The sequence below is a fragment of the Triticum urartu genome, chromosome 7, assembly GCF_003073215.2.
Source record: "Triticum urartu cultivar G1812 chromosome 7, Tu2.1, whole genome shotgun sequence".
In the NCBI taxonomy this organism is placed as follows: Eukaryota; Viridiplantae; Streptophyta; class Magnoliopsida; order Poales; family Poaceae; genus Triticum; species Triticum urartu.
Genome location: NC_053028.1, coordinates 676,529,748 through 676,543,616, shown reverse-complemented (window position 1 = coordinate 676,543,616; position 13,869 = coordinate 676,529,748).

Genomic DNA, 13,869 nt, shown 5'->3' with positions numbered 1-13,869 from the left:
CAGTTCTCAGGAGACGCCTCCAGCTGCCACCTTCACCGAGCCTCAGATAGCGGAGGTGCCAAATATTATCAGCCCCAACACGCTCAAGAAGGCGGTCTAAGAGCAGAACTCGGTCGCATTACAGCAGATCAAGAAGAAGGGCCGGAAACGGCCGACTAAAAAGGCCGCCGGTGTGAGCCAGCCGGCACCGAGTACGATCTGTGCTCAGGACGGGCCACCTTCACCTAAGGATATCTCGAGGAGGGTGCATGTGGCGGGTAGGGCGATGCTACCGACAAATATGCTCAATGCTGCAACCGGTGCTATGCAGAGTCTGCACGACAGTGTTCTTTCTTTGGAGAAGAGGCGTCTCAGAGAGAATGATGTGGCATACCCGGTTTTCGTGGCCAAGGTGCCAGAGGGCAAGGGCTTTGTGGATGGCGCCATCGGGGGTACGATCGTCCTGCGGTTTGATGACATCTTTGCTATGTTCAACCTTCATCCGCTGCACTACACCTTCGTTCGGCTGTTTTCACTGAGTATGGATATGCGGATCATTAGAGACCAGACCCCGGACATCGTGATCGTCGACCCCTTCTACATGCCTGCCAAGCTCTTGAGCAGCGCTGGGGACCGCCAAGTCGCGAGTTCACACCTCGAAGACGTCATTCTAGCAAACCCAGATAAGGATAACTTCCTTGTGCCTTACTTTCCCGAGTAAGTCATCCCTTAACCGCCTCGTAACATATGATTTCTTAGATTTCGATCGTTCTTTTTTTTCTAACATTCCGTGTTCTGTGCAGTGGCACACATTGCACACTCATCCTCTTAAGCCCGAAATATTACATGGCCACATATTTCGACCCGAACCGTAACTCCAAGATAGACTACACAAATATCAAGAAAGTTCTTGATGATGTTCCCCCTGGCTACGCCAAATCTGGAGGCACCTTCATCAGGGCAGTTCGTAAGTACGGCAAGCACGTGTTCACCCACAATACGACGTTCTGCTGCGTCAAGCAGCCGCCTGGCGGTCAGAAGGATGCTTACTACGCCCTCCATCACATGCGGGCGATCGTAAGGGACCATCATCACCTTCTGCTACCAAATAATCTCAAAGATTGGGCCGTGAGCTTGTCGGCAATCCAGGACGCGGACATCAGACAAGAATTCTTTCGCATCCAGTCGGAGTTTGCGGACATCATCCATCAAGATGTCCTTCATACCTCGGTGCAGTTCTTCCTCAGATATCAACCGTCCAACATTGAGATAGACGGAATGCTACAAATGCAGGCTGACAACGCCCGCTATTTCATGACCATCACGACAGACGGCGGCTTCATCCACGCTCGTGTCCATGAGTCGAGTCGAAAGTAGTGATGTGTAGTTCTGAAACATTGATTGGCTCATGTTGTAATTAAACTTTAATGAATTGTATGTCTCTTTGGTTTGGACAGTCATTCAACTTAGATGTAATCGATGCTATTTATAAGTAGGACCATGAATCGTGCTATTAATGTCTTGCTTTTCTCTTCCGATCCTTTTATTGCATACTTATATATTGCTTATGTATGTATTGTCTGTTGTTTGGCTTGTGCATAGAGATGTCGTCGTATGTCGTGTACAAGGGTAAGGTTCCCGGAGTCTACGACGACTAGGAGGAGTGTCGGAGACAGGTTCACCGTTTCAGCGGCAACAGTTACAAAGGGTACACCACTAGGGCGGAGGCCGAATCTAGATACGCTCGCTATCTAGCGGGAGAGAGGAGGGAGCGTTGGAGGAAATGGATGAAGACCAGTTTGATCGCGATGATGCTCATTGTGATGACCGCAGCTCTCTTCTATGTGATGGTAGTTTAGATGATTGATATCGACTTGTAATGTGAAGACAAACTCGACACTCGGGGTCTCGAGACTTGTAATGTTTTATCTTTGTTCGGTCTTTTGAATTTGGAGACTAATATGATGAATTGTATTCGGAGACTAATCTTCTATTGTATTCGATGAATCTGCTGTTGCTGTGTGCTAGTGTCTATATTCTGTCAAATAATATATTTTGTAACCTGTGCAAAAATTAGAAAAGTAAAAAAACCAAATATTCATACTAATGGCGCATCACCACAAGGTGCGCCATTAGTATGCCAAAGGATACTAATGGCGCGTCAAGACAGAGTGTGCCATTAGTATGACAAAGCAGATGGTTACATATGCCCCCCCGGGAGGCATACTAATGGCGCATGGTGTTACATACTAATGGCGCACTTCCTGGTGCGCCATTAGCATACCAGATACTAATGGCGCACCAGTGGTGCGCCATTAGTAAAAAATTCTAGTGGCGTGATACTAATGGCGCACCGATAGTGCGCCATTAGTAGGCAAAACCGGTGCACCATTAGTAGGCCTTTGCCTAGTAGTGTTTAATGCATTGCTTAGGTGTCCCCTCGCTTTATCGGGGACAAGAGCGGAGCCTGTCCCGTCCGTTGCCGCCTCGCCTTGTTTTGATATGCGCCAGTCCAGCGATGCATGCAGTACCATGTAGGCAGGCAGGCAGCTGAGGTGGCGTGGCAGTAGGGTCTTCACGAAGATCTGCATGCCACCACGCAGGCGCTTGCTGAATTGGCTCGGAAGCCGCCTGTCGCCACGCAGGTGCCTACCCAGCTGGTTGAGCTAGCAGCTGCTTGGGGACGGCGGTGAAGTCTTGGTCGACGCGGGCCTGGCTGTGGCCCCGTTGACGCCCTTGGCAAGGGCCTTGCCGAGGGCCCGGAAAGGTTCTTGGCGTGGCGCTGCAGTCGTCCCCGGCAAGGCGCTTGCCGGGGGTCTTGTGGATCTCCTCGGCAAGGATCCTGCCGAGGGTCGATGTCTTCTGGTCCCCATCTGATCTCATATGTTTATGATCTTGACAAAGATCTGCATGCCACCACGGAGGTGCCTCCCGAGCCCTAGTTCCAATGTAGTTGGTTGAGTTGGAACCCATGGGCTCAAGGGTGGCTCACTCTGTTGGCATCGGGCAAGTTGCCTCGCCAAGGCTCTTGCCGGGGGAGTCCACCTCGCCCTCTTGCTCTTTGGTGTTCTTGGTCTTGGCGTTGCCTTGGCCATCACATGCTTTCGTTTCCCTCCGGTTTCCCTCTTCCGCCCCGCCTAGTGTGGCCGTGGCGTGCGGCTCCGACTACCCGTGGACAAGTAAAGTGGTACAAAGGAGTGCCCCTACTTTTGTACACCGGCACACTAGCTATTTAATGATCATAGTCATTGTGTAGCACATTATCATCTTCAAACTCATTCTAGCTGGCTAATCACCACCAACACTAGCTACGGTAGCTATCTAATCACCACCAACACTAGCTAATAATAATCATCATAGTCATTACCACCAACACTAGCTATTTAATATCATAGTCATAGTGTAGCACATCATCATCTTCAAACTCATTATAGCTAGCTAATCACTCCTGCTGCTCTCTCTCAGGTAAAAATAGCATAGAACATGTGTAGCTCTCCTGATTCATCATACTGGAGCATGCAGATGAACATGTCTCCTAATTGTGGCCTGCGCTTCTGATTGTTGTCCCCTAGTACTTCTCTATGATCCTTCACAATTTTGCTCCAGTCTTTCACTATTAAGCATTCCTCGGTTTTAGAAATCATGAATGCACTCATATGCGTTGTAGGATGTCTTGGCCGTAAGCTAATCATTGCCATGCAACCTTTAGTCTTGATCCAATGAGGCACAACTATCATCGGGATTCCTGTTGAATAGTATCGTAGTAACATACTTAGCAATGAAATTTAGCTAAAAATAATGTATGCAAAAGATGCACTGAGGACAAATAGTAAAAATCTTACCATCTGTCCTAAATAGATGTGACTGTAGTTCAATACGAACACTATTGGTCGCACGTTTTGAGTACTAAGATTTTCAAGTTCAGGAAAATAATTTCTCTTGACAACATCAAGATCCTCAAGCCATGAAACATAATGATTTATCTCCTCGTAGTTTAGTTCAGCCCCGAGACAATGGACGGTCCTGTCTACCAAGCGTCGGACATGTTTGCTTGAATGGAAACAAGCTATCAATAGAAATTAGTTGTCAACTACTTTTGAATAAACAATATCGAAGACATAAATATGCTTGAGAAACTCACATAATGGTAGAACTAGAGGCATCTGTACATCAACCCAGATGTCGATATTAGCTTCAATATCATCTTCCGAGCAAATATCAAAGGTGATAACCATATCAGGCTCAAATGCATAAGCCGTGCATAGTGCTTGCCAAGTTTTGCATTCAAAATAGGTGTAGGTGTCTGCATTGTATAATTTTGCGTCGAAAGTATAACCATGCTCGGTCTTCAAGTTAACTCTCTTTACCTCCATAGTTCTCATAGGACTGAAACCAATCTTATCCATGAAAAAAATTCTTGCATGGCACGGGATACACTAGTAGAATAGCAAAAACTTAAAATTATAAGTTGAAGCAAAAGAAGAAGAAGTCATGCTTAATTATGAAAAAAGACTTTTCATTGTGACTTACTGTATCCACTTCAAATGTCTCATCAAGCTTGATGTTGAAGCGCCTACCATCAACTAGGAAATTTCTGTCGCACAGGCCGCACTCGTCTTCGCAGTATTCGCACATACCGAAATCCTTTTCATCGTCAGACATTTCCTATGTTCATAGTTGAAACACATGCTACTTAAAGTCAACTCGAAATGCCGTTTGACTCTCTTACTAGCAAATCTGGGGCACTTGATATTGCCTACATATTCTAGCACAAGTCATGCTTAAATTCACAGAAAAATCCGACATGACCTTTGCTAATATAGGACATATCGAACGCCTGAAATTTGCCGGAACGCAAATGAATCAACACTTAGGCAAAATATAGGCCACTCGGAAATGAATCAACACTACGCACATGAGCATAAACTAGTGCTCATTTCATTTCAATGGTTCAATATTGACAATTTTTTTCAATATATCTTATAACCCGAACACTTCATTTGGTTAAGAGGCATAACTAAATACCCTAGTTTTACTTTATTCAACACCCAAGAGTGGAGAAGGAGGAGGTGGAATTTTAGCTCACCGACTCGGGTGTAGGGGAAGTAGAGGTAGCTCGGATGACGATCACTCCAAGGAGACACGACTCTAGAAAACCTGCATATTCCACCGAGTAAAACTTTAATTAGATCATCAAATCTCATATAGCATTCTTTGATGACAAAGTGATAATGACATAAATTCAAGTAGTTCTATTAATTCAACTAGTTAAACTAAGCACTTACTAAAAATAAACTAGTTCTATAGTAAAATTTCAATTACATCATCAAATCTCATATACCTAAATTTTATTACTAAAAATAAACTAGTTCTATTAATTCAACTTGTTCAACTAAGCACTTACTATAAATAAAAATAATTATTGTTATTACTAAAAAATAGTAAAAAACTACATTATACAAGAATAGTACAAAAAAAGTTTAGGGTTTAGGAGAGATATGGTGGGATGAGGTAGGAGGAGGAGGGTGGAGGGGGCGACTGGAGGATGAGTGGAGGGGGGAGGAGGGGGTGGCCGGAGGAGGAGGAGGGAGGAGGGAGGAGGGAGGGGGTGGAGGGGGCGGCCGAAGGTGGAGGGAGGGGCGCGGTAGGGAGGAGGGAGGTGGAGGAGGAAGGAGAGAGGAGGAGGGATTACCTCAGTGGAGGAGGACGAGCAGCGGCGGCCGACGATGGTGGTCGGTGAACGGCGGCGGCGTGCGGCGGACGACGGGGGGTTCGTGAAGGAAACATGCCCTAGAGGCAATAATAAAGTTATTATTTATTTCCTTATTTCATGATAAATGTTTATTATTCATGCTAGAATTGTATTAACCATAAACTTGATACATGTGTGAATGCATAGACAAAACAATGTGTCCCTAGTATGCCTCTACTTGACTAGCTTATTCATCAAAGATGGTTATGTTTCCTAGCCATAGACATGTGTTGTCATTTGATGGACGGGATCACATTATTAGGAGAATGATGTGATGGACGAGACCCATTTCATTAGCTTAGCACTTGATCGTTTATTTTACTGATGTTGCTTTCTCCATGACTTACACATGTTCCTATGACTATGAGATTATGCAACTCCCGATTACCAGAGGAACACTTTGTGTGATACCAAACGTCACAACATAACTGGGTGATTATAAAGGTTCTCTATAGGTGTCTCCGATGGTACTTGTTGAGTTGGCATATATCGATATTAGAATTTGTCACTCCGATTGTAGGAGAGATATCTCTGGGCCCTCTCGGTAAAGCACATCACTATAAGCCTTGCAAGCAATGTGACTAATGAGTTAGTTGCGGGATGATGCATTACGGAACGAGTAAAGAGACTTGCCCGTAACGAGATTGAGCTAGGTATTGAGACCCGACGATCGAATATCGGGCAAATAACATACCGATGACAAAGGGAACAACGTATGTTGTTATGCGGTTTGACCGATAAAGATCTTCGTAGAATACGTGGGAGCCAATATGAGCATCCAGGTTCCACTATTGGTTATTGACCGGAGACGTGTCTCGGTCATGTCTACATAGTTCTCGAACCCGTATTGGTTATTAATCGGGTACATGACGAGGAGTCTCGAAATGGTCGACGTAAAGATCGATATATTGGACGACTATATTCGGACATCGGAAAGGTTCCAAGTGATTCGGGTATTATTCGGGGTACTGGGGAGTTACAGGAATATGAGGAAGAAGTAATGGGCCTCATGGGCCAAGTGATGGAAGAGAGGAGGCAGGGCGAGCGGCCCCCCTAGCCCAAACCGAATTGGACTAGGGGGCCGACCCCCCTTTCCTCCTTTTCCTCCCTCTCCTTCCTTCTCCCTCTCCTCCTTCCTTTCCTCCTCCTAGTAGGAGTAGGAAAGGGGAGTCCTACTCCTACTAGGAGGAGGACTCCTCCTCCTGGCGCGCCCTACATGGGCCGGCCGGCCTCCCCCCTCGCTCCTTTATATACGGGGGCAGGGGGCACCCTAGAACACACAAGTTGATCATTGATATCTCTTAGCCGTGTGTGGTGCCCCTCTCCACCATAATCCACATCAGTCATATCGTAGCTGTGCTTAGGCAAAGCCCTGCGTCGATAACTTCATCAACACTGTCACCGCGTCGTTGTGCTGACGGAACTCTTCCCCGAGGCTCTACTGGATCGTGAGTTCACGGGACGTCACAGAGCTAAACGTGTGCTGAACGCGGAGGTGCTGTACGTTCGGTACTGAGGATCGGTCGATCGCGAAGACATATGACTACATCAACCGCGTTGTCATAACGCTTCCGCCTATGGTCTACGAGGGTACGTAGACGACACTCTTCCCTCTCGTTGCTATGCATCACCATGATCTTGCCTGTGCGTAGGAATTTTTTTGAAATTACTACGTTCCCCAACAGTGGTATCAGAGCCAGGTTATTGCGTAGATGTTATATGCACGAGTAGAACACAAGTAAGTTGTGGGCGATACAAGTCATACTGCTTACCAGCATGTCATACTTTGGTTCGGCGGTATTGTTGGATGAAGCGGCCTGGACCGACATTACGCGTATGCTAACTCGAGACTGGTTCTACCAATGTGCTTTGCACACAGGTGGCTGGCGGGCGTCAGTTTCTCCAACTTTAGTTGAACCGAGTGTGACTATGCCCAGTCCTTGAGAAGGTTAAAACAACACTAACTTGACGAACTATCGTTGTGGTTTTGATGCGTATGTAAGAAAGGTTCTTGCTCAGCCCGTAGCAGCCATGTAAAACTTGCAACAACAAAGTAGAGGACGACTAACTTGTTTTTGCAGGGCATGTTGTGATGTGATATGGTCAAGACATGATGCTATATTTTATTGTATGAGATGATCATGTTTTGTAACGGAGTTATCGGCAACTGGCAGGAGCCATATGGTTGTCGCTTTATTGTATGCAATGCAATCGCCCTGTAATTGCTTTACTTTATCACTAAGCGGTAGCGGTAGTCGTAGAAGCAATAGTTGGCGAGACGACAACGTTGCTATGATGGAGATCAAGGTGTCGCGCCGGTGACGATGGTGATCATGACGGTGGTTTGGAGATGGAGATCAAAGGCACAAGATGATGATGGCCATATCATATCACTTATTTTGATTGCATGTGATGTTTATCCTTTATGCATCTTATTTTGCTTAGTTCGGCAGTAGCATTATAAGATGATCTCTCACTAAATTTAAAGGTACAAGTGTTCTTCGTGCAAGCCAGTTTTGCACGCAGAATACTCGGGTTAAACTTGACGAGCCTAACATATGCAGATATGGCCTCGGAACACTGGAAACCGAAAGGTCGAGCGTGAATCATATAGAAGATATGATTAATATAGTGATGTTCACCATTGAAAACTACTCCATCTCACGTGATGATCGGACATGGTTTAGTTGATATGGATCACGTGATCACTTAGATGATTAGAGGGATGTCTATCTAAGTGGGAGTTCTTAAGTAATATGATTAATCGAACTTAATTTATCATGAACTTAGTCCTGATAGTAGCTCCCCATTTATTTTTGATATGTTCCTAGAGAAAAACTATGTTGAAAGATGTTAGTAGCAATGGTGCGGATTGGATCCGTGATCTGAGGATTATCCTCATTACTGCACAGAAGAATTATGTACTTGATGCACCGCTAGGTGACAGACCGATTGCAGGAGCAGATGCATATGTTATGAACGTTTGGCAAGCTCGATATGATGACTACTTGATAGTCTAGTGCACCATGATTTACAGCTTAGAATCGGGGCTACAAAGACGTTTTGAACGCCACAGAGCATATGAGATGTTTCAAGAGTTGACATTAGTATTTTGACTCATGCCCATGTCGAAAGGTATGAGACCTTTGACAAGCACTTTGCCTACAAGATGGAGGAGAATAGCTTAGCTAGTGAGCATGTGCTCAGAATGTCTGAGTACTACAATCACTTGAATCAAGTCAGAGTTAATCTTCCAGATAAGATAGTGATTGACAGAGTTCTCTAGTCACTATCACCAAGTTACTAGAACTTCATGATGAACTACAATATGCAAGGGATAACGAAAACGATTCCCAAGCTCTTCGTGATGCTGAAATCGACGAAGGTAGAAATCAAGAAAAGCATCAAGTGTTGATGGTTGACAAGACCACTAGTTTCAAGAAAAGGGCAAAGGGAAGAAGTGGAACTTCAAAACGGAGGGCAAACAAGTTTCTTCTCAAGTGAAGAAGCCCAAGTCTGGACCTAAGCCTGAGACAAAGTGCTTCTACTTCAAAGGGACTAGTCACTGGAAGCGGAACTACCCTAAGTATTTGGAGGATACGAAGGATGGCAAAGTGAACAAAGGTATATTTGATATACTTATTATTGATGTGTAATTTACTAATGTTTATAGCAACCCCTCAGTATTTGATACTAGTTCAGTTTCTAAGATTAGTAACTCGAAACAGGAGTTGTAGAATGAACAGAAACTAGTTAAGGGTAAAGTGACGATGTGTGTTGGATGTAGTTCCAAGATTGATATGATCATCATCGCACACTCCCTATAATTTCGGCATTAGTGTTGAACCTAAATAAATGTTATTTGATGTTTGCGTTGAGCATGAATATGATTTGATCATGTTTATTGCAATACGGTTATTCATTTAAAGTCAGAGAATAATTGGTGTTCTGTTTACATGAATGAAACCTTCTATGGTCATACACCCAATGAAAATGGTTTGTTGGATATCGATCGTAGTGATACACATATTCATAATATTGAAGCCAAAAGATGCAAAGTTAATAATGATATTGCAACTTATTTGGGGCACTGCCGTTTAGGTCATATTGGTGTAAAGCGCATGAAGAAACTTCATGCTGATGGGATTTTTGGAATCACTTGATTATGAATCACTTGATGCTTGCGAACCATGCCTTATGGTCAAGATTACTAAGACTCCATTCTCCGGAACAATGGAGCGAGCAACTGACTTATTGGAAATAATACATACTGATGTATGTGATTCGATGAGTGTTGAGGCTCGCGACAGGTATTGTTATTTTCTGACCTTCACAGATGATTTGAGCAGATATGGGTATATCTACTTGATGAAATAAAAGTCTGAAACATTTGAAAAGTTCATATAATTTCAGAGTGAAGTGGAAAATCATCGTAACAAGAAAATAAAGTTTCTATGATCTCATCGTGGAGGAGAATATTTGAGTTACGAGTTTGGTCTTTATTTGAAACAATGCAGAATGGTTTCACAACTCACGCCACCTGGAACACCATAGCGTAATGTTGTGTCCGAACATCGTAATCATACTTTATTAGATATGGTGCAATCTATGATGTCTCTTACCGATTTACCACTATCGTTTTAACGTTATGCAATAGAGACAGCTGCATTCACGTTAAATCGGGCACCATCTAAATTCGTTGAGACGACACCATATGAACTGTGGTTTGGCAAGAAACCAAAGTTGTCGTTTCTTAAAGTTTGGGGTTGCGATGCTTATGTGAATAAGTTTCATCCTGATATGCTCAAACCCAAATCGAAGAAATGTGTCTTCTTAGGATACCCAAAGGAGATAGTTGGGTACACCTTCTATCACAGATCCGAAGGCAAGACATTCATTGCTAAGAATGGATCCTTTCTAGAGAAGGAGTTTCTCTTGAAAGAAGTGAGTGGGAGGAAAGTAGAGCTTGATGAGGTAATTGTACCTGCTCCCTTATTGGAAAGTAGTTCATCACAGAAATCTGTTCCTATGACTCCTACACCAATTAGTGAGGAAGCTAATGATAATGATCATGTAACTTCAGATCAAGTTACTACCGAACCTCGTAGGTCAACCAGAGTGAGATCTACACCAGGGTGGTACGGTAATATTGTTCTGGAGGTCATGTTACTTGACCATGACGAACCTACGAACTATGAGGAAGAAATGATGAGCCCAGATTCCGTGAATGGCTCGAGGCCATGAAATCTGAGATGAGATCCATGTATGAGAACAAAGTGTGGACTTTGGTTGACTTGCCCGATGATCGGCAAGCCATAGAAAATAAATGGATTTTCAAGAGGAAGACTGATGCTGATAGTAGTGTTACTATCTACAAAGCTCGACTTGTTGCGAAAGGTTTTCGACAAGTTCAAGGAGTTGACTACGATGAGACTTTCTCACCCGTAGCGATGCTCAAGTCCGTCCGAATCATGTTAGCAATTACCGCATTTTATGATTATGAAATTTGGCAAATAGATGTAAAGACTGCATTCGTGAATGGGTTTCTGGAAGAAGAGTTGTATATGATGCAACCTGAAGGTTCTATCGATCCAAAGGATGCTAAAAAAGTGTGCAAGCTCCAGCGATCCATCTATGGACTGGTGCAAGCATCTCGGAGTTGGAATAAACGTTTTGATAGTGTGATCAAAGCATATGGTTTTATATAGACTTTTGGAGAAGCCTGTATTTACGAGAAAGTGAGTGGGAGCACTACAGCACTCCTGATAAATATATGTGAATGACATATAGTTGATTGAAAATAATGTAGGATTTTCTGGAAGGCATAAAGGAGTATTTGAAAGGAGTTTTTCAAAGAAAGACCTCGGTGAAGCTGCTTACATATTGAGCATCAAGATCTATAGAGATAGATCAAGACGCTTGATAAGTTTTTTCAATGAGTACATACCTTGACATGTTTTTTGAAATAGTTCAAAATAGAACAGTCAGAGAAAGAGTTCTTGCCTATGTTACAATGTTTGAAATTGAGTAAGACTCAAAACCCGACCACGACAAAAAATAGAAAGAGAATGAAAAGTCATTCCCTATGCCTCAGTCATAGGTTCTATGAAGTATGCTATGCTATATACCAGATCTATTGTATACCCTTCCCTAAGTTTGGCAAGGGAGTACAATAGTGATCTAGGAGCAGATCACTGGACATTGGTCAAAATTATACTTAGAGGACTAAGGAAATATTTCTCGGTTATGGAGGTGATAAAGAGTTCGTCATAAAAAGTTACGTCGATACAAGCTTTGACACCGATCTGGATGACTCTAACTCTCGATCTAGATACATATTGAAAGTGGGAGCTATTAGCTAGAGTAGCTCTATGCAGAGCATTGTAGACATAGAAATTTCGAAAATACTTACGGATCTGAATGTAACAGACCCGTTGACTACAATTATCTCAAAAGAAAAACATGATCACACCTTAGTACTCTTTGGGTTTTAATCACATAGCGATGTGAACTAGATTACTGACTCTAGTAAGCCCTTTGGGTGTTGGTCCCATGTCGATGTGAACTATGGGTGTTAACCACATAAAGATGTGAACTGTTGATATTAAATCACATGGCGATGTAAACTAGATTATTGGCTCTAGTGCAAGTGGGAGACTGAAGGAAATATGCCCTAGGGAAATAATAAAGTTATTATTTATTTCCTTATTTCATGATAAATCTTTATTATTCATGCTAGAATTGTATTAACCGGAAACTTGATACATGTGTGAATGCATAGACAAAATAACGTGTCCCTAGTATGCCTCTACTTGACTAGCTTATTCATCAAAGATGGGTATGTTTCCTAGCCATAGACATGTGTTGTCATTTGATGAATGGGATCACATTATTAGGAGAATGATGTGATGGACGAGACCCATTTTGTTAGCTTAGCACTTGATCGTTTAGTTTACTGCTATTGCTTTCTCCATGACTTATACATGTTCCTATGACTATGAGATTATGCAACTCTCGATTACTGTAGGAACACTTTGTGTGCTACCAAATGTCACAAAGTAACTAGGTGATTATAAAGGTGCTCTACAGGTGTATCCGATGGTACTTGTTGAGTTGGCATATATCGAGATTAGAATTTGTCACTCCGATTGTCGGAGAGATATCTCTGGGCCCTCTCGGTAGTGCACATCACTATAAGCCTTGCAAGTAATGTGACTAATGAGTTAGTTGCGGGATGATGCTTTACAGAACGATTAAAGAGACTTGCCCGTAATGAGATTGAGCTAGGTATTGAGATACCGACGATCGAATATCGGGCAAAGAACATACTGATGACAAAGGGAACAACATATGTTGTTATGCGGTTTGACCGATAAAGATCTTCGTAGAATACGTGGGATACAATACGAGCATCCAGGTTCCGCTATTGGTTATTGATCGGAGACTTGTCTCGGTCATGTCTACATAGTTCTCGAACCCGTAGGGTCCACACGCTTAAAGTTCCGTGACGATCGGTATTATGAGTTTATGTGATTTGATGTACCGAAGGTAGTTCGGAGTCCTGGATGAGATTGGGGACATGACGAGGAGTCTCGAAATGGTCGAGACGTAAAGATCGATATATTGGATGACTATATTCGGACATCGGAAAGGTTCCGAGTGATTCGGGTATTTTTCGGGGTACCGGGGAGTTACGGGAATACGAGGAAGAAGTAATGGGCCTCATGGGCCAAGTGGTGGAAGAGAGGAGGCAGGGCGCGCGGCCCCCTAGCCGAAACCGAATTGGACTAGGGGGCCGCCCCCCTTTCCTCCTTTTCCTCCCTCTCCTCCCTTCTCCCTCTCCTCCTTCCTTCCCTCCTCCTAGTAGGAGTAGGAAAGGGGGGGGTCCTACTCCTACTAGGAGGAGGACTCCTCCTCCTGGCGCGCCCTACAAGGGCTGGCCGGCCTCCCCCCTTGCTCCTTTATATACGGGGCAGGGGGCACCCTAGAACACACAAGTTGATCATTGATCTCTCTTAGCCGTGTGCGGTGCCCCCCTCCACCATAATCCACCTCGGTCATATCGTAGCGGTGCTTAGGCGAAGCCCTACGTCAGTAACTTCATCAACACCGTCACTACGCCGTCGTGCTAATGGAAC